General features: G+C 46.3%; 1 pseudogene; it reads left to right on the top strand.

Annotated features, from left to right (window-relative positions):
- Positions 1-1,497: 1,497 nt before the first annotated feature.
- LOC136319647 (keratin, type I cytoskeletal 18 pseudogene) lies at positions 1,498-18,965 on the top strand (annotated as a pseudogene).
- The last annotated feature ends 2,787 nt before the right edge of the window (positions 18,966-21,752 follow it).

Raw genomic sequence — 21,752 nt, 5'->3', positions numbered from 1 at the left:
GGCCTCTTTCTGCTCTCTGCTCTGCTCTCTCCTCTAATGATAATCTCAAGAACCAAGAGAGCAAGCTCTCGTTCTGCCCCTATTTTATAGTGTAGATTCAAAACCTTCAATCCAATATACAAAATAGGGAAGTCTCTAATACAAAGTCACTTCTCTGAGGCATGATTAGATTGTACCACCCCACATCAAAAAGGGTGGGAAAGGCTTAATCCCAAAACCAAGCCCCAGGCAGAATCCCAAAAACAAGGATTCTCCCTGCCTTTAGCCCACCCCACATCAATAAGGGTGGGAAAGGCTTAATCCCAAAACCAAGCCCCAGGCAGAATCCCAAAAACAAGGATTCTCCCTGCCTTTAGCCCACCCCCAACACACATTAATTAACTGGGCAACGGCCTCCTCATGGGCAGCGTCATATTTAACAAAGTGAGCATAATATACTCTATCTGCCCAACACCCAGAATCAAAGGTTTCTACCTCACCAGCCTAATTCACCTCTGTTCCCCATCTCCTTCTCTCTGCACAAACTCTGCACAGACTGGCTTCTCCTTCAGCACTCTGCCATCTTGGCTGCTTCTCCTCTCCTCCAGGTGGCTTTTCTCTACTCTCCTCTGCCCCATTTTATAGTGTAGAAATTAAAACCTTTAATCCAATATACAAACAAGGACGTCTCTGATACAAAGTCACTTATCTGAGGCATAAATGGGATTCCTCATAAGAGTGCATCACCCCTTATCATGCAACAGTCATGGGTGGGAAAGGCTTAGTCTTAAAATTAAGTCTCAGGCTATAATGACGCTGCCTGCTTACAGCCTATCCCCCACACCCAATGCAAACTATAAGTGAGCAAACATATATATCATATTTACAAACTTATTTGACCAACATTTCAGCCCTTTTGCTCGCTTACAATCTAAAGCACAGGTATTTCTGCACAAGGAAATTAGGTACATTACACAAATTACAACAATGTGACAAATCATACAATTTCAACAATTACAAAGGTACATTTCACCAATCTATGAGCATTTTGCCAAAAGCACAAAATGTCCTCAGGCTTCTTTTTTTTTTTTTAATGTTTTATTTATTGATTTTTAGAGAGAGAGGAGTGAAAGAGAGAGAAAGAGAAGGGGGAGGAGCAAGAAGCACCAACTCCCATATGGGCCTTGACCAGGCAAGCCCAAGGTTTTGAACCGGCAACCTCAGTGTTCCAGGTCGACGCTTTATCCCACTGTGCCACCACAGGTCAGGCGTCCTTGGCCTTCTTTCTAGCCATATGAACAGTTTCCCAGTCAGGGGGAGGACTTCTAGCAAAGCTGCCCCCAACCCCCATCAGGGTATTTCAAATTGTCAAAAATTCATAAGTCCATCCAACAAAGGAGCCCGTACCCACTCTGGTCGTAGTCCAGGAATCAGTCCATGCACATGGGGCCTCAGACACCACCTTTATCCCTGCCATCCTGGCAGGTCTTACACTGTCTCAAAGAGGAGCACGTGGCAATGGCAGTCAGCATTTCCATCTCTGCTCCAGAGAACATGATGACATCCACTCTCGTGTCCCAAAATTACAGACCTACCAAGGGGCATAGTAGGTACTCCTTGCTGCGGGGCTCTCACCTTCTGGAGAGTGCAGGCAGCATTTTCAGCCTTCTCATTCTCAATAGAGGAGCTGGAAATGCCAGATCCCACCGCTGGGCTCGAGCTCCTGGCTGCCTTCACCTGCCACCCCATGGGCCTTGCCACCCTGGCCTCAGCCCCGGCCTACCGCCGCTGCTGGCTCTCCACAACGTCCAGGGTAATCTGCAACTCACGATCCTATGATTCCTTCTCCAGTGGCTGCTCCATTTCTAAGTGAATCTTGCAAACCTAGTCAGCCTCCTCTGATGCTTGCTCCAGCTCCAGGGTTGGCATCTCTTTCTCCCACGTTTGCTCCAGCTCCTTCCACTGCTCGGTTTGCAGGTCCCAGGCAGCCTCTTCCACAGAGCTCTTGGTTTCCTCATGCATGACTGTAAAAGTCAGCCAGCCTACGGCCCCCAAAAGGACAACCATGGAGAACCATAACAGCAGCCAGTCCTCTACTCCACCGCTCAAAGGTGGTGGTGGCTCCATACTGATTTGTATTGAACCCTGCACAGACTATGCCAAATGTAAAGCCAGTAGCCACAGCCACCATCACAGCTGCCTGGTCCCTGCAGGTTCGAATTTGATTCAGACAGATGGTAATGAAACAATGAAGCCAAGAACTGGTGGGCCATTAGCTTTAATCCTAGCTTGCACCTGGTGGGCAAGTAAAAACACATACTGGGCTCCAAAACCCACTCATTCAGCACTCACAAAACTACTGACTTATCCAAGTTTCCTAGAATCAAAAGTTTCTGCCTGACCAGGCAGTGGTGCAGTGAATAGAGCATCGGACTGGGATGTGGAGGACCCAGGTTTGAGACCCTGAGGTCGCCAGCTTGAGCATGGACTCATCTGGTTTGAGCAAAGCTCACCAGCTTGGACCCAAGGTCAATGGCTCATGCAAGGGGTTACTCGGTCTGCTGAAGGCCGCGGTCAAGGCACATATGGGAAAGCAATCAATGAATGTTGGGCAGATAAAATATATTATGTTCACTTTGTTAAAGACGGCGCTGCCCACGAGGAGGCCATCGCCCAGGTGATATTAATGTGTGTCTCTGTGGGCAGGTAGAATCCTTGTAGCCTGGGGCTTGGTTTTGGGATTAGGCCTTTCCCACCCATTTTGATGTGGGGCGGCACAATCCAATCATGCCTCAGAGAAGTGTCTTTGTATTAGAGACTTCCCTGTTTTGTATATTGGATTAGAGGTTTGGATTTCTACACTATAAAATGGGGGCAGAACGAGATCTTGCTCTCTTGGTTCCTGGGATGATTAGCATGAGAGAGCAGAGGGAGCAGAGCAGAGAGCAGAAAGAGGTCATGTGGCCACGACAAGCAGCCAAGATGGCAGAGTGCTGAGTGAGATCCAGTTTGTGTAGTGTTTGTATCTGGGATAAGGAAGGAGATGGGGAACTGAGGAGAATAAGGCTGGTGAGCTAGAAACCTTTGATTCTAGGAAACTCGGATAAGTCAGTAGCTTTGTGAGCACTGAATGTGAGTGGGTTTTGGAGCCCAGTGTGTATTTTTACTTGCCCACCAGGTGCAAGCTAGAATTAAAGACTATGGCCCATCAGTTTTTGGCTCCACTGTTTCTTTACCGACTGTTCGAATCAAGGCAAACCTGCATGGGCCAGGCTGCTGTGATAGTGGCCGTGGCTACTGGCCTTACAATGAACAACTAAGGTGTCGCAACAACAACAAAAACAAACTGATGATTGATGCTTCTCATCTCTCTTCATTCCTGTCTGTCTGTCCCCCTCTCTGACTCTCTCTGTCTCTATAGTAAAAAAAAAAAAAAAAAAAAAAAGTTTCTACTTCACCAGACTTATTCACCTCTGTTCCCCATCTCTTTCTCTCTGCATAAACTCTGCACAAACTAGTTTCTCCTTCAGTACTCCGCCATCTTGGCTGTTTCTTTTCTCCTCCACATGGCCTTTTTCTACTCTCCTCTGCCCTATTTTATAAGTGTAGAAATCAAAACCTTTAATCCAATATACAAACAAGGACATCTCTGATACAAAGTCACTTATCTGAGGCATAAAAGGGATTTCTCATAAGAGTGCACCACCCCCTATCATGCAACAGTCAAGGGTAGGAAAGGCTTAGTCTTAACTAAACCTCAGGCTATAATGACACTGCCTGCTTACAGCCTGTCCCCCACACCCAATGCAAACTATAAGCGAGCAAACCTATATATCATATTTACAAACTTATTTGACCAACAGGCTACCTCTCCCCTTCCCCTCCCTAAGACAAGAAAGTTATGTAGACCTGCAAACAAAGAAATCATAGAAATCAGGCATTTGTCATGTGAAAGCTAAAGCTTTAAAGATATATAAGATGTAAGAAATCTAACTTCTGAGAGCACGAGCTTTGGTAGGGGGCATGCCTCTGTTGGGGGCATGCTGCTCCATTGGCTGATTAAATCCTACTTCCTTGGCTCTGTCTGGTTGGCTCAGTGGTAGAGCATCGGCCTGGCATGCAGGAGTCCCGGGTTCGATCCCTGGCCAGGGCACACAGGAGATGTGCCCATCTGCTTCTCCACCCCTCCCCCTCTCCTTCCTCTCTGTCTCTCTCTTCCCCTCCAGCAGCCAAGGCTCCATTGGAGCAAAGTTTGCCCGGGCGCTGAGGATGGCTCTATGGCCTCTGCCTCATGTTAGATTCAAGGAGTACTGACATGCTGGGGCTGCCAAGAGTGTACAAGGTCCCTGTGACGCTGAGAACAAAGAGTTCAGCAACATCCTGCATTGAGTCAGAGACCCTTATCAGAAGTTTATGTTTGAAATTCTCCACTGAGTAATACCCCCCCTGTAACTGCGCACAACCTCCCTAGCCAATTGCTAAACGCAAAATTCGCTTCTGTATGAACCGCTTGCTTGCTACGCTATAAAAACCCCTAGACTGTAGGCGCTCGGTGTGACTCTGGTGACTGCCACCTGAGCTCACCCCTGCGCAGGTTTGTTTGTTTTTTTTCTTTTTCTCTTGGCCATAAAACTTTGTCTAAAACTCTCCAAACGTCTCCAGTGTTTGTTTTACCTGGCGAGTGCAACACCTCAGGTGCTAGAATGGCTCTGGTTGCAACAGAGCGACACCCCAGATGGGCAGAGCATCACCCCCTGGTGGGCGTGCCAGGTGGATCCCAGTCGGGCACATGTGGGAGTCTGTCTGACTGCCTCCCCATTTCCAACTTCAGAAAAATACAAAAAAAAAATCCTACTTCCTTCATCAAGTTGTCTGGGCATTTTTGTCCTCCTTTGATTCCTCCAATAAGAGAATATAAAAGTAAAAGGACTGCTTCCACTTAGCGTGTGGAAGTCCCGGGTTCAATTCCCAATCAGGGCACACAGGAGAAACGCCTATCTGCTTCTCCACTCCTCCCCCTCTCCTTCCTCTCTATCTCTTTCTTCCCCTCCTGCAGCCAAGCCTCCACTGGAGTAAAGATGGTCCGGGCGCTGAGGACGGCTCATGGCCCCCGCCTCAGGCTCTAGAATGACTCCAGCTGCAACGCCCCAGATGGGCAGAGTATCGCCCCCTGGTGGGCATGCCGAGTGGACCCAAGTTGGGCGCATATGGGAGTCTGTCTGACAGCCTCCCTGCTTCTAACTTCAGAAAAATACAAAAATACCAAAAAACAAGAAAAAGTAAAAGGACTATCAGGATCATGATTCATGATGGTTTTCCACATCCTGTTTGTTTTGTTTTGTTTCCCTTTGTATTCTGGCTACCTGAAGCTTTAGCAAAACACATTTTCTTTACATAGTTTGGAGTGACATTTTCTTGCTTGTTACAAAGAGTCATGACTGCTGTGGACTGATTGTGCCCCCAAAGTTATATTTTGAAACCCCAATCCTCAATGTGAGGTATTTGTGAAGTATTCAAATGAGGTAATGAGGGTAGAGCTTCCATGATGGGATTAGTGCCTTTCAAAAAAGAAGAAAAGATACCAGAGCTCTCTCTGTGGTAAGACACAGCAAGAAAGTAGCTATTTGCAAACCTGGAAGAGAGTTTACACCAGGAACTGAATCAGCCAGCACCCTGATCTTGAACTTCTCAGCCTCCTAAACTGTGAGAAACTAATATCTGTTGTTTAAGCCACCTAGTCTATGGGCATTTTGTTACAGCAACCAGAGCTGATTAAGACAGTAACTGAAATTATTAAGAAAATTAAAGAATTATATATAAATAAAATTCCACACAAATCTAAAAAAAGAAAAGTAGTGATAGCCTCTGGTGTGTATGTACTTTCTTCAACATGTAAAAAAAACCCAAACAGCTCTATATTGAGACTTCCACCTCAAAGGTCATTGATTTCTAATTGCCAAAGCTAGTGATTTTTATTCAGTTTTCATTCATTTTTACCATGTTGAATGTCATTGGCTTCTTGAATCTCTGTGATCCTCTCTCCATAGGTTCTCATTCTCTGACAAGTTCTCTTTTGATATCTTTCACTGTTTTCTCCATTTGCCTTATACAGGTGACCTCTAAGATTCTGTTCTTGGCCATCTCCTCATCTTTCTCTACCTTCTTTGCTGAATAACTCCATCTGCTACCATAATTTCCTTTTTCAATCATAGGTGGAAGATGACTTTCTCATTTATTATTCATAGCGTATATGGCCAGGGGCCACTATCGTGGCCATTCACATGCAGGTTCTCATTGAATTCAGGTAGACGGTAAAGAAATGGTGGAGTTGGAGGATGGTAGGCCATTCTGTTTATTGGTGATAGATGCATCAATTAACCAGGAATTACAACTGCCCTTTTGCTGTTTCGCTTGGCTGTCTGACCCCACCTTTAATTACCGGACAATCGCCCTTGGGACAGAGGGATTCCAGGAAGCTGATCAATTGCCCCAAGGAGGAGTATTCAGAAAACCGAACATACCAGCACACCCTTGCTTGGCTATCCCCAACCCTATAAAATTTTACCTCAGTCTGTTTTTGGGGCCCTTCTTTTGGAGAAGTGCCCCGACAGGTCTTTCTTCTCTAATAAAGCCTGCACACCTGGAGTTTGGGTGCCTTCTCATTCTTACATCTGGTACTGAAACCCAGGATGGGGTACTGGCAGCCTGGACGATCCCCTTGCCGGCCAAACTTACAACCAGGGAAGCAGTGGACAGCAGCAGCTCATCCAGGCTAACTCCCTGATTCTGTTCAGCTAGGTGAGCACGGTTGAGTGACCAGCAGTCTGACTCTCCCGAACCCCGTCCCAAACCCCTGCCGGACCAGAGAAAGGTAAAAAGTTTCTCCCTTCCCTCTCCCAGTTGGCTTTAATTCGACCCATAAGTCCCTAATCCATCGTCAAACGGTTTTCTCCGATCAGCATCACATTTTGAGGGGTTTGCCATTTTTCTGTCCCAGGGACAGCACATTCCAAAAGTCTAACTGCTTAGCCAAATCCCTACACATTCTCTTTCAGTTCCTTCTTAGTGGTGACGACCCCTAGGTAGAATGACTCCGCTTTCCCAGGAGAGCTTTCTCCTTTGAGATTGTGATTGGAGGCAGGGACGCCCTCTCTAGATCACTAATCTCCACATTGGGCTCTTCAGAGACAAAGCTGTCTGACCAAACCCCGTTGCACTGTCTTCTACTCATTTTCTTTTGCAATACTGCCTGGCCACTATATAAACTAGACAACGACTCCCACAAGCCTGAAAATGGGAAATTCGATTACTATATCCTGTGAGACTTTGACAACTTTTTTTTTTTCATTTTTCTGAAGCTAGAAACGGGGAGAGACAGTCAGACAGACTCCCGCATGCACCTGACCAGGATCCACCAGCACACCCACCAGGGGCCGACGCTCTGCCCACCAGGGGGCCATGCTCTGCCCATCCGGGGCGTCGCTATGTCGCGACCAGAGCCACTCTAGCGCCTGAGGCAGAGGCCACAGAGCCATCCCCAGTGCCTGGGCCATCTTTGCTCCAATGGAGCCTTGGCTGCGGGAGGGGAAGAGAGAGACAGAGAGGAAGGAGAGGGGGAGGGGTGGAGAAGCAGATGGGCGCTTCTCCTGTGTGCCCTGGCCGGGAATTGAACCCGGGATTTCTGCACGCCAGGCCGACGCTCTACCACTGAGCCAACCAGCCAGGGCCTTTTTTTTTTTTTTACAGAGACAGAGAGAAGGATAGACAGGGACAGACAGACTGCAACAGAGATGAGAAGCATCAATCATTAGTTTTCCGTTGCGCTTTGGGACACCTTAGTTGTTCATTGATTGCTTTCTCATATGTGCCTTGACTGTGAGCCTTCAGCAGACCCAGTAACCCCTTGCTTGAACTAGCAACCTTGGGTCCAGTTCCAAGCTGGTGAGCTTTTTTTTTTTTTATCAAACCAGATGAGCCCGCGCTCAAGCTGGTGACCTTGGGGTCTTAAACCTGGGACCTTCCGCATCCCAGTCCGACACTCTATCCACTGTGCCACTGCCTGGTCGGGCCTTGACAACTTTTGCCACCGGTCAGGGAGGGCATCAGAGATTCCTTACATACAGGCTTTTCTTCTCCCTTCTCTCCTGTCCTTAATTTCTGTACCACTTGTTCTACACGCAGGCTGGTTTTGGCCAGAGAAACCTCACCTAAAACCTTCACTCCTAATCTTTTCTTCTCCGCGGACTCCCAACTCTCTCCCTCCTGCCTGACCCCCGGGGCACCCCTCTCTCAGGACCTCTCTCTGGTCCCTCTGCAAATCTTTTCCACTCGTGTCTCTTCCCTCCAGAAAGCCCCCTCCCTTCGCAAAATCCTGTTTCTCATTCACTTGCAAATACCAGTCTCTCTTTCTCCTCCTCTGCTGGCCAGGGGCCCTTCCCTTCTCCACTATGTCCTTAAACCCCTCCTCCCTCCTTACAGATGGGCGGCTCTGTCTCTTTTTCTTCTTCGACCCATCCTTCCCTCTCTTCAGAGACTGACTGTGCCTTCCACTACCCCTCTTCCTCTCCCCTCTCTTCAGAGCTCCAAATCTTTTTGACTCCTCTGACCATGTGGTGCCACCACTAGCACTTTAATCTCCTCCTCCTCCTCCTCCTCCTCCTTCTTTCCATCCAGCTGCTCACACTGTCCATCCGTCTGCTTTCTCTCTTCCTCCCCTCTATGCTGAAAACTCCCTGCCATCTCGAAAAATTTAAAAAAGCAGAGTTGTCTATTAAGTTGTGTGAGTGAGTAATTTGTTTTGTCTCTTTTTCAGAAAATATCTTTAACACAATTTTTTTAATTAATTAATTAATTTTTTACAGAGACAGAGAGTGAGTCAGAGAGAGGGATAGACAGGGACAGACAGACAGGAACAGAGAGAGATGAGAAGCATCAATCATTAGTTTTTCATTGCGCATTGCAACACCTTAGTTGTTCATTGATTGCTTTCTCATATGTGCCTTGACCGCAGGCCTTCAGCAGACCAAGTAACCCCTTGCTGGAGCCAGCGACCTTGGGTTCAAGCTGGTGGGCTTTTTGCTCAAACCAGATGAGCCCGCGCTCAAGCTGGCGACCTCGGGGTCTCAAACTTGGGTCCTCCACATCCCAGTCCGACACTCTATCCAGTGTGCCACTGCCCGGTCAGGCCTCTAACATAATTTTAATTGAAACAAGTAAAGTGTGCTCATTTAAATTCATAATTTACATGTAAAATCTTTTTTTAATGTGTAACTGTGTCTATTTTTAAGGCCTTAAACCAATAATTACCCATCTCTTAAACCAGGCTTACTCATCCCCATGGACTCACCCTGCAATACCCCCATCCTTCCTGTTCGAAAACCTTCAGAGGCTTATCACCTTGTATAAGACTTACACCTAACCAATGAGGCAATAGTTCCCCTCCATCCAGTAGTCCCTAATCTCTACAAGTTACTGTCACACATTCCCTCAAACACCACTCACTTCACGGTCCTAGACCTCAAGAATGCCTTCCTCTACACCCTGACTCTTACTTTCTGTTTACCTTTACCCGGTCACTAATGGAGCCCAGCAACTTACATGGACTGTCTTACCCCAGGGAATCAAAAACAGCCCACACCTGTTTGAGCAAACATTAACTCCAAATTTAGCAGCATGCAATCTCAAAACAAGTACTCTCTTACAATATGTAAATAACCTACTCCTCTGCAGCCCCTCCCTGCCTGCCTCAAGGAGACACACTGCCAACCTTCTTAACATCCTCATCATGAAGGGATATCTTGTCTTCTCTGCTAAGTTTCCACTTCACTCTTAGTCCGTAGTCTATCTGGGCATCGCCTTAATCCCCACCACCTGAGGTCTCACCCTAAATCGAACTCAGACCCTCTGCAGTCTCCAACCACCTACCACCACAAATCAAATCCTTTCTTTCCTCAGTCTAATAAGCTTCTTTAAACACTGGATTCCCAATTTTGTTCTCTTAGTCAAGCCCCTCAGTGAGATCTTCTGAGCATGGTTTTTGGGTTTTTTGTTTGTTTGTTTTGTTTGTTTTTTTCTTTTATTTCTGAAGCTGGAAACGGGGAGAGACAGTCAGACAGACTCCCGCATGCGCCTGACCGGGATCCACCCGGCACGCTCACCAGGGGTGACGCTCTGCCCACCAGGGGGCGATGCTCTGCCCCTCTGGGGCGTTGCTCTGCCTCCACCAAAGCCACTCTAGCGCCTGGGGCAGAGACCAAGGAGCCATCCCCAGCGCCCAGGCCATCTTTGCTCCAATGGAGCCTTGGCTGCGGGAGGGGAAGAGAGAGACAGAGAGAAGGAGGGGGGGTGGAGAAGCAAATGGGCGCTTCTCCTATATGCCCTGGCTGGGAATCGAACCCAGGTCCCCTGCACACCAGGCCGACGCTCTACCGCTGAGCCAACCGGCCAGGGCCTGAGCATGGTTTTTAAGGTCTATAATGGCCTAAGAAGTAACAGAAAAGGCAAATAAGGCCCAAAAGAAGTCAGGAAATACCAGCTTTTAAAGGTTCCAGCACCCTAAAGGGCTTCATAGCATTTCATCAGGACCCTGCTCCAGAGTGGAAAGAAAGGTCATTGAACTGAAGCCTGCCAGGTTTTCTGGCCCCACCGGTTTACATGTCTTTACTGTGGAAAGAGGAACACGAGAAGGTAAGCTGCCCCATTGCTCCATGGAGGGAGGGTTCAGTCTCTTCTAGCCCTGCTCCAGCTACCTGTGGCCTGACCTTGCCTAGCTTGTTGGGAATTGCCACTGAAGACCCAAGGACATCATTCACAAACCTAAGGTATTTCTTCCAAGTAGCAGTTAAACTGATCTCATTTCTTGTAAACCCAAGGGCCATCTGCTATGCCTTGCCTGAATATTTAAATTTTATTTATCCCTCAAAGATCTCTACTGTGGGTATTGACAGTCTGATTTTATTGCTTTATTTAATGTATAGTGTCTTCTTTATTCCTCTTATCTCAATGCCCCATGCCTATTGTAGGCTGGGACTTGCTGCTAATTCCAGCTAGAAGCAGTAGTCACTAGGACTTAAACTCTAACTGCAAAGTGTAGAAATGTGACCACAACTCCAATACCTTGTGGACTTTTCCTAAATATGTGTAACTCCTATTCTTTAGGACATTTCTCAGACTTAGTGAAATTACGTTAACATGTTAAGAACACTTGTGACTATAAGAATTTTATTTTGAGCCTGACCAGGCGGTGGCGCAGTGGATAGAGCGTTGGACTGGGATGCAGAGGACCCAGGTTCGAGACCCCGAGGTCGCCATCTTGAGTGTGGGCTCATCTGGTTTGAGCAAAAGCCCACCAGCTTGAACCCAAGGTCGCTGGCTCCAGCAAGGGGTTACTCGGTCTGCTGAAGGCCTGCGGTCAAGGCACATATGAGAAAGCAATAAATGAACAACTAAGGTGTTGCAACGTGCAATGAAAAACTAATGATTGATGCTTCTCATCTCTTTCTGTCCCTGTCTATCCCTCTCTCTGACTCACTCTCTGTCTCTGTAAAATAAATAAATAAAATTAAAAAAAAAAATTTATTTTGAATCCTGTTATATTAGTTAGAATTTTATTTTTGTTTAATAATCTAGTAGGCTTTAGTCATTTTATTGTATTAAGATGATTGTTATAGTATTTATTAACATTAGCTATTCAATTTTATTGTTAATTGTACATTTCTCCAGTCTGCCTCAAAATCAGAACATAGTAATTCAAATGAATAAATGCCACCCAGAACCAGTGGGGTCTTGGGACCCTTATTGCCAAAGATATATTCAAAACCAGTTAGAAAAAGATTTGGCCAACAAGAAAGAAATAATTAGAAAAACCAAACTTAGAATCCATTACAGAAGGCATAATATCTGAATGTTTAGTTTATACCCAAGTGAATACTAAGCACAATAAGGAAATTATAGAAAAAAACAGGGAAAAAGGAATTTTCCCGAAAAAACATTTAAAATAGACTTTAATAAAATAATGGACAAGTGTTAGGAAATTGCTATATAAAATTCTTTCCAGGTTTAGCTTGCCCATTCTCGTATTAATTAGAAACTAATTTGAGGCTACATTGTGCCCACAGGCACCCAAAGGTTCAAGGTGAATAAATTGCATGAATCAAATAGTAAAAGAAACGTAACCACCCTTTCCCTAACTAATTGCAGGATTTACAGGTTACTTAGCAAACTGTTCAGAGACTGTCCAAGAGGCACTTCCAGAAGTATATCAGCCAAGGACTGACTTTCACGTGGACAGGTCCACACACCGTGATCCTGACCACTCTCACTACTGCTAAGGTAGAAAAACGGGGTGCTCTACTCCAACCACAAACCAATAGCTGGTTGGTCTACATACGGCGAATGTATGAAAAACTCACTAAGGACTTCTTTTTATAAGACTTTGGGAAAAGGGAAACTAGGGTAAAACAAAAGCCAACTTAATTGTCACTAAAGGTTAAGATTTTTAAAATCAAGAGGTCTGACTAGAAGGGAATTGTATGGTTTTGATAATAGAAGGTATAAAGTATGGAAATACTTTTGAAAGAAAAAGGAGTCTGACCAGGCAGTGGCGCAGTGGATAGAGGGTTGGACTGAAATGCCGAGGACCCAGGTTCGAGATCCCGAGGTCGCCAGCTTGAGCGTGAGCTCATTTGGTTTGAGCAAAAGCTCACCAGCTTGGACCCAAGGTTGCTGGCTCGAGCGAGGGGTTACTCGGTCTGCTGAAGGCCCACAGTCAAGGCGCATATGAGAAAGCAATCAATGAACAACTAAGGTGTCGCAATGCACAATGAAAAACTAATGATTGATGCTTTTCATCTCTCCATTCCTGTCTGTCTGTCCCTGTCCATCCCTCTCTGTGACTCTCTCTGTCTCTATAAAAAAAAAGAAAAGAAAAAGGAAAAGCAAGTTGTTATGAGAGCCAGTTATTTCTGGATAAGAAAGTTTATGAAAGTTGAAGGTTTATGTAAGTTGTAGAAGGTTTGTGCAAGTGTAGGAAGTTTATACCAAGAAAAAAGAATTTTAACAGTCAGAAAACCGGTTTTCGAAGAATGTTTAATTAGTCACCCTAGCTAACAATCCTCTATTCTCCCTACTTATTGGGATGACTCTTTCCTCTATCCTCACCATCTGGAGCTCAGAAACAGAGAAATGAAACCGACCCCTTGTCCTTCTATTCTCTATTCACCTCTCAACCTGCCTCACCCAATCAGAAGCTTCTTACTTGTGTGAGACCAACACCTATATGTGTCTCCCTACTAATTGGACAGAAACCTGTGCCCTAATCTATCTTACCCCAAATATAAACCTAATCCCACCTCATGAGCCTCTTTCAATTCCTAGTACACACTACCCATCAATCTAAGGATCAAACGAGCTATACGGGTAATTCCTCTTCTTGTTGCTTTAAGAATTTCTATAAAAATAGGTCTAGGGGCAGGGGGACTGGACATTGCCCTGTCTTATTTTATTTATTAGATTTTTTTTTTTTGTATTTTTCTGAAGCTGGAAACGAGGAGAGACAGTCAGACAGACTCCCGCATGCGCCCGACCGGGATCCACCCGGCATGCCCACCAGAGGGCGACGCTCTGCCCACCAGGGGGCTATGCTCTGCCCCTCCGGGGCGTTGCTCTGCCGCGACCAGAGCCACTCTAGCGCCTGGGGCAGAGGCCAAGGAGCCATCCCCAGTGCCCGGGCCATCTTTGCTCCAATGGAGCCTTGGCTGCGGGAGGGGAAGAGAGAGACAGAGAGGAAGGGGGGGGGTGGAGAAGCAAATGGGCGCTTCTCCTATGTGCCCTGGCCAGGAATCGAACCCGGGTCCCCTGCACATCAGGCCGATGCTCTACCGCTGAGCCAACCGGCCAGGGCCGGTATTCTATTCTTATGTCAGCCTGTGCCCATTTTCACTTTTTTGTTTAAATCCTGCCTTGTCCAAATATTCATCCTCTTTCTTTCTGAATATTCCTTTCTCAAGGTATGTCTTCCTTTGTGTGTGTGTGTATGTGTGTGTGTGTGTGTGTGTGTGTGTGACAGAGACAGAGGGAGAGACAGAAGTAGGGACAGATAGGGACAGACAGACAGGAAGGGAGAGAGATGAGAAGCATCAATTCTTCGTTGCGGCACCTTAGTTGCTCATTGATTGCTTTCTCATATGTGCCTTGATCAAGGGGGCTACAGCAGATCAAGTGACCCCTTTCTCAAGCAAGTGACCTTGGGCTTAAACGAGCAAGCTTGGGCTTCAAGCCAGTGACCTTTGGGTTCAAGTCAGCGACCATGGGATCATTCTTATTTTATTTTTTTAATTTTATTTATTCATTTTAGAGAGGAGAGAGAAAGGGGGAGAGAGAGACAGAGAGGGAGAGAAAGAGGAGAGAGAGACAGAGAGAGAAGGTGGGGAGGAGCTGGAAGCATCAACTCCCATATGTGCCTTGACCAGGCAAGCCCAGGGTTTCAAATCGGTGACCTCAGCATTTCCAGGTCGATGCTTTATCCACTGCGCCACCACAGGTCAGGCACCATGGGGTCATTCTATGATTTCATGCTCAAGCCAGCAAACCCACGCTCAAGCTGGTGAGCCCATGCTTAAGCTGGATGAGCTCGTGCTCAAGCTGGCGACCTCAGGATTTTGAACCTGGATCCTCTGTGTTCCACTCTGATACTCTATCCAATGCTCCACAGCCTGGTCAAGTATGTCTTCCTTTTTTTTTTTTTTTTGTCTTCCATTTTTATACTTGCGTGATTTGCTATGATTTTCTTTTCTCTGGAATGTGGTTTCTTTATCTTTTTTATTTTATTTTATTATTTATTTTAGAGAGAAAGGGAGAGGCAGGGAGACAGGAACATCGAGTTGTTCCTGTATGTGCACTGTGACCAAGGATCGAATTGACAACCTCTGCACTTCTGGATGATGTTCCTACCAGCCAAGCTATTCAGCCAGGGCTTTTTTTTTTTTTTTAATTTATTGATTGATTTTTAGAGAAGCAGAGAGAATAAGGGAGAGAGAGGGGTGGGGGAGGGGAAGCATTCATTTGTTGTTCCACTCAGCCGTGCATTCTTTTTTTTTTTGTTTTCTTTTTTCTTTTGACAAAGAGAGAGGGACAGGTAGGGACAGACAGACAGGAAGGGAGAGAGATGAGAAGCATCAATTCTTTGTTGTGTCATCTTAGTTGTTCGTTGATTGCTTGTTCATTGATTGCATTCCTATATGTGCCTTGACGGGGGAGGGAGGGCTATAGCAGAGCAAGTGACACCTTGCTCAAGCCAGAGACCTTGGGCTCAAGCCAGAGACCTTGGGCTCAAGCCAGTGACCATGGGATTATATCTATGATCCCACACTCAAGCCAGCAACCCTGCGCTCAAGCCAATGAGCCCGCACTTAAGCCAGCTACTTCAGGGTTTAGAACCTGGGTCTTCTGTGTCTCAGTCTGATGCTCTGTCCACTGTGCCACTGCCTGGTTGGGCAGCCATGCATTCTTTGGTTGCTTCCCCTCTGTGCCTTGAGAACTGCACCCGCAACCATTCGGTTTTAAGAGAACACCCTAATCCACTGAGGTAACTCGCCAAGACCTCATCTTTGTCCTATTGAAATCCAATTCACCTTTCAAAACCCAACTCAAATACTAATTATTCTGTAAGTCCAGAAGCCGCTGCTATCGTGGCCATGCAGGTGCAGGTTCACATTAGATTTGGACAGACAGTAAAGAAACAGTGGAGTCAAAAAATGGTGGTCCAGCCCTGGCCGGTTGGCTCAGCGGTAGAGCGTCGGCCTAGTGTGCGGAGGACCCGGGTACGATTCCCGGCCAGGGCACACAAGAGAAGCGCACATTTGCTTCTCCACCCCTCTGCCGCGCTTTCCTCTCTGTCTCTCTCTTCCCTTCCCGCAGCCAAGGCTCCATTGGAGCAAAGATGGCCCGGGCGCTGGGGATGGCTCTGTGGCCTCTGCCTCAGGCGCTAGAGTGGCTCTGATCGCAATATGGCAACACCCAGGATGGGCAGAGCATCGCCCCCTGGTGGGCAGAGTGTCGCCCCTGGTGGGCGTGCGGGGTGGATCCCGGTCGGGTGCATGTGGGAGTCTGTCTGACTGTCTCTCCCCGTTTCCAGCTTCAGAAAAATGAAAAAAAAAAAAAAATGGTGGTCCATTTCTTTATTCTAGCCTCGCATCTGGCTGGCAAATAAAACATACACAGTGGAGAAAACACTTCCCTTCCACTCATTCAGAGCTCACAAAGCTACTGACACACTCGGGTTTCCTAGAATCAAAGGCCCCCCACCAGTCTGTCACCTTTGGTTCCTCACCTGCACATCTTCTCTCTGTACCCTGCCATCTTGGATTCTTACTCTGCAAAAATGGCTTCTTTCTTCCTCCTTCTTCACAAAAAAACTACCTGGGCCCACGCTGACCTGTCCTCTAGCACATATTAGCATAACAATGGCCTTTCCCAAGCAGGAAGGTAATTAGCAATTTCAAACCAGCGCCATTTTTAACTATAAAAGTGAGCAAACTCAGAAAATATAGGCTTGACGAACTCATTTGCCCAACATTCTCCATGAAGTCTCTGTCAGGACCAAGCATTCACTTCTTAGGGCTCCCACAGAGCACTAAAACATGTACTACAACCTCAGTTGAGTTATTAGTCACTTTGCGTTTTCCTTTCTCTCGTGGGAGAGTGTGATTGTTCTTGAAGGAAGGACCTTTCATAACAAACAGTACATGGCAGAGTTCCGATGCTCAGTAGTATTTACTAAATTGAATCATAGAAGAAACTAATTGGTCCTGGCTGGTTGGCTAAGTGGTAGAACATCCTCCCAGTGTGTGGTTCGATTCCTGGTCAGGGCACACAGAAGCGACCATCAGGTTTTTCACCTTTCCCCCTCTCCCTTTTCCTCTCTCTCTCCCTCTTCTTCTTCAGCAGCCATGGCTCAGTTGGAGCAAGTTGGCCCTGGGTGCTGAGGATGTCTTTAGGGCCTTGCCTCAGGAGCTAAACTAGTTTGGTTGCTGAGCAACGGAGCAGTGGTCCCGCCTGGATGAGAAGAGCATTGGCCCATAGGGGGCTTGCCAGGTAGATCTCAGTCAGGGTACATGTGGGAGTCTGTCTTTCTGCCTCTCTCTTTCTAATTTAAGAAAAATAAAATAAAAAGAAGAAACTAACTGGAAAAAATACATAAATCTTTAATAAGAGGCAATATAGTTTAATAAAGTCAGTACTTTGGGGGACTACTTTCTGATATAAATTCTTTGCTGCTAAAAATGGAGAGACTATGGCTCAAATCTGCATCTTAGCTTCTCGTCTTCTTCCCAGAACAACACGAGTTTCAGCACTTGCTCCAACTTCTTCATAAACTACTGGTCCCTGAGCTCCATGCAGTCATCTAGCCACCAGCGCAGACTGGCAGCAGTGAGGCCAGCATCTATGCAGGCACCAGGGACTCAGGGTTTTTTTGTTTTGTTTTTTTATTTTTTTTATCTTTCTGAAGCTAGAAACGGGGAGAGACAGTCAGACAGACTCCCGCATGCGCCCGACCGGGATCCACCTGGCACGCCCACCAGGGGGTGATGCTCTGCCACGACCAGAGCCACTCTAGCGCCTGGGGCAGAGGCCAAGGAGCCATCCCCAGCACCCGGGCCATCTTTTTGCTCCAATGGAGCCTCGGCTGCGGGAGGGGAAGAGAGAGACAGAGAGGAAGGAGAGGGGGAAGGGTGGAGAAGCAGATGGGCGCTTCTCCTGTGTGCCCTGGCTGGGAATCAAACCCGGGACTTCTGCACGCCAGGCCAACGCTCTACCACTGAGCCAACCGGCCAGGGCCTGGGACTCAGGTTTTTGTATCTACGTGTCCCACTTCACCAGCGTGTGGAGTGGCTGGGAGATCTGGGGGCCTGGCTGTGGGGATGGCCAGGGTCTGGCAGGCTCAGGGGACACCCAGAGTGAGAAGACTACGCAATGCCTGAATGACCTCCTGGCATCCTACCTGATAAGGATGAAGAGCCTAGAGGCTGATAATCAGAGACTGGAGAGCAAAATCTGGGAACACCTGGAGAAACAGTGATCCCAGGTTGGAGACTGGGGGCATTATTTTAAGACCATGAGGGCTCAGATTTTTGCAGGTTCTGTGAACAATGCGCACATCATTCTGCAGATTGACAGACAGTGCCCATCTTGCTGATGATGACTTCAGAGTCAAGTATGAGACAGAGCTGGCCATGCACCAATCTATGGCAAGTGACACCAATGGGCTCCAATAGGTCACCGATGACACCAGTATCACGGGGCTGCAGCTGGAGACAGAGATTGAGGCTCTCAAGGAGGAGCTGCTCTTCAGGAAGAAGAACCATGAGCAGGAAATGAAGGGCCTACAAACTAAATTGCCAACTCTGGCTTGATGGTGGAGTTGGATGCCTCCAAATCTCAGGACCTCAGCAAGATCATGGTAGACATCTGGGCCCAGTATGGTGAGCTGGCTTGGAAGAACTGAGAGGAGCTAGACAAGTACTGGTCCCAGCAGATTGAAGAGAGCCCCACAGTGGCCACCTCACAGACCACTAAGATAGCAGCTGCTGAGATGACACTCACAGAGCTGAGACACACAATTCAGACCTTGGAGATTGACCTGGACTCCATGAGAGATATAAAGGCCAGTTTGGAGAACAGTCTGAGAGACGTAGAGATGCACTGCTATGCAGATGAAACAGCTTACACAGGGATCCTGCTGCACCTGGAGTCAGGGCTGACTCAGATCTGGACAGAGGGGCAACACCAGGCCCAGGAGTCAAGGTCAAGCAGAAGGCTGAGATCACTACCTACTACTATTGCCTGCTGGATGAAGGGGAGGAATTTGATTTGGTGATGCCCTGGACAACAGCAATTCCATGCAAGGCATCCAAAAGTCCATCATCTGCATGATTGTGGATGGCAAAGTGGTGTCTACGGTTAATGACACCAAAATTCTAAGGTGTTAAGGAAGCAGAAATGGGGTACTCCTTGGTGGGGGCAGGAGGCCAATAAAAAGTTTAGAGATCATTAAAAATAAACGACCTGACCAGGCAGTGGCGCAGTGAATAGAACGTCCGACTGGGATGCTGAAGACCCAGGTTCGTGACCCCGAGGTTGCCAGCTTGAGCGCGGGCTCATCTGGTTTGAGCAAAAGGCTTGGGGTTACTCGGTCTGCTGAAGGCCCGTGGTCAAGGCACATATGAGAAAGCAATCAATGAACAACTAAGGTGCTGCAACGCGCAACGAAAAACTAATGATTGATGCTTCTCATCTCTCCGTTCCTGTCTGTCTATCCCTCTCTCTGACTCTCTCTCAGTATCTGTAAAAAAAAAAAAAAAAAAAAAAAAAAAAGGATTGAAAGACAGGAAATAGCAGATATTGCAAATGCCCTCTTCTGGTAGGTGACTAAATTTGGCTTTCAGTCTACAATCCTAGTGAGCCTTACCTTTGAAATGTCTGTTTTGAATAAGATACAATTTCTTAAAATTCATATCCTGAGAGATTTTGTTATTTAAGTAAGCAGAGGAGAGAACTCTGACCTTATATAGTTTGACATGTGGTGGCCCCGATATTTATGAGTAACTGGCTTACAAAGAAATCTCAACCTATCAGGGTATGAGAAACAATAATGCCTATCAGTCAGGTGCGTGGCCCTGGAACAGGACTGCTGGGGTCTGAGTTAAGCAAATTAACTTCTCAATTTTCTCTTGTGCAGTAGACTTACCTCACATGGTTATTATGAAGACTAGACAGGACAATATATGTGAAGTTCTTGACAGGCTAAGCATATAGTATGCATTCAGTAATTATTAGGTGTTATTATTATTATGGTTACTACTTTCAGTTATGATGTGGCAAATCCCCCTTTCCTATATTTAGTGACACCTTGGGCAGCTTCTATGGTTTAACTAGTAAAACAGTTTGGTCTGGTTTAAAACATCAGTCTTATGATTGGTTCAAAGCTCTCCACCACCTCCAACACAAGCTTGACTTACGGCAGAAGGAGACTGGTTAGCTTTTTCTATAATAATTTTTTTTTGCAATTTATTTATTTATTTTTAAGATTTTTATTTATTCATTTTTTAGAGAGAGCAGACACACACACAGAGAGAGAGAGAGAGAGAAAGAGATAGAGAGAACAGGGGGAGGAGCAAGAAGCATCAACTCCCATATGTGCCTTGACCAGGCAAGCCTGGGGTTTCGAACCGGCGACCTCATAATTCCAGGTCGACGCTTTTACCCACTGTGCCACCGCAGGTCAGGTTAGTTAGCTTTTTCAATCCTCTTCTGATTCTAGTGACTTGGAGGGCAGGTGGAGGCTGAACCATGTTCTGGGACACTTTGTCTGCTTCCCTGTTTTTGAGAAGGGGCAAGGGAGAGGAATGAGGCAATCAGAACTCTTCTCACAGAGCTAGTTGCCTCTTGTTGGGGAGGCATACCTGAAATTTACCACTCTGGTTCATTTTGTTCTGCTACTGCTGTGGCCTCTAATGGACTGGTAGCTTCCACCTGGATGGGTGCACCATCTCCTTATGCACATGGTTCAGGTACCTCTTCAGCATTAGATTACTGAAGCACAATTGATGCTGGAGAGGAGACTGAAAATAATGTCTGATTTTTTTGTTGTTATTCTGACAAACAGGGACAGTTACAATCAGAGCCCTCCTGTTTCCCACAGAGCCTGCTAAGTCACCTCCCAGGGCAGATGTGTAATAGCATGCAATGTGGTCGAAAGAGCTCGGAGACCGGGCTTGATGCTACTCAAAGGGCTTCTGGATTTTAGGAACTTTAAAAAGAGCAACAACCCAAAATAACACTTATTGACTATCTACTAAAGCTAGATACTTAGTATACATTATTTACTCTATATGATAAGAATTATTAGCTCCATTTTACAGAAGAAGAAAGTAGAGGTAAGAGGAACTAAATCAATTACCATTATTTATAAGGGTCCTGTTCCTTACATACTAATTTCCATACTGACCAAAAAAATTTAGTTAAGACCCTGGCTAAGGTGCTCAGTGGATAAAGCGTCAGCCAATTATGTGGAAGTCCCGTGTTTGACCCCTGGTCAGGGCACACAAGAGAAGCAACCATCTGTTTCTCTTCCCTTCCCTTTCCCTTTCTCTCTCTCTTCCCCTCTTGCAGCCAATGGCTTGATTGGTTCAAGTATCCACCACGGTGCTGAGGATAGCTTGGCTGATTCAAGCAATGGCCCCAGATGGGGCTTGCTAAATGAATCTTGGTCAAGATACATGCAGGAGTCTCACTATCATCCTTCCTTTCACTTAAAAAAAAACTTAATGAAAACTTAAGTGAGGTAATATAATGAATTCATATTTTGAACATTTAAGATATGGAGCCCTGGCCAGATAGCTTGGTTGGTTGGAGCATCTTTCCGAAGTGCAGAGGTTGCTGGTTCCATCCCCAGTCAGGGCACATACAAGAACAGAACAATGTTCTTGTCTCTCTCTCTCTCTCTCCTCCTCTCTGAAATCAATAAAATAAACATTGAAAAAAAGATATAGCTGTGCTTGCAAACATATATCTTTACTTTGTATCAATTCACCACAAGTATAAGAGCCATAAAAATTTTTTGGCACAACTTGAAGTTGGCAATGGACGTGATAATTCCAACTTATTTTTCTTTTCCTTTTTGATAAGAAGATAATTCATTGAAAATTAAACATATTTTTTTAAATTAAACTTATTGGGGTGAAAAATCCTCTTCTTAAACCCTCAAACTGCTTTTC

This window comes from Saccopteryx bilineata, chromosome 1 (assembly GCF_036850765.1).
Source record: "Saccopteryx bilineata isolate mSacBil1 chromosome 1, mSacBil1_pri_phased_curated, whole genome shotgun sequence".
In the NCBI taxonomy this organism is placed as follows: Eukaryota; Metazoa; Chordata; class Mammalia; order Chiroptera; family Emballonuridae; genus Saccopteryx; species Saccopteryx bilineata.
Note: the sequence above shows the minus strand (reverse complement) of the source record. Positions and strands in the feature narration are given on the sequence as shown.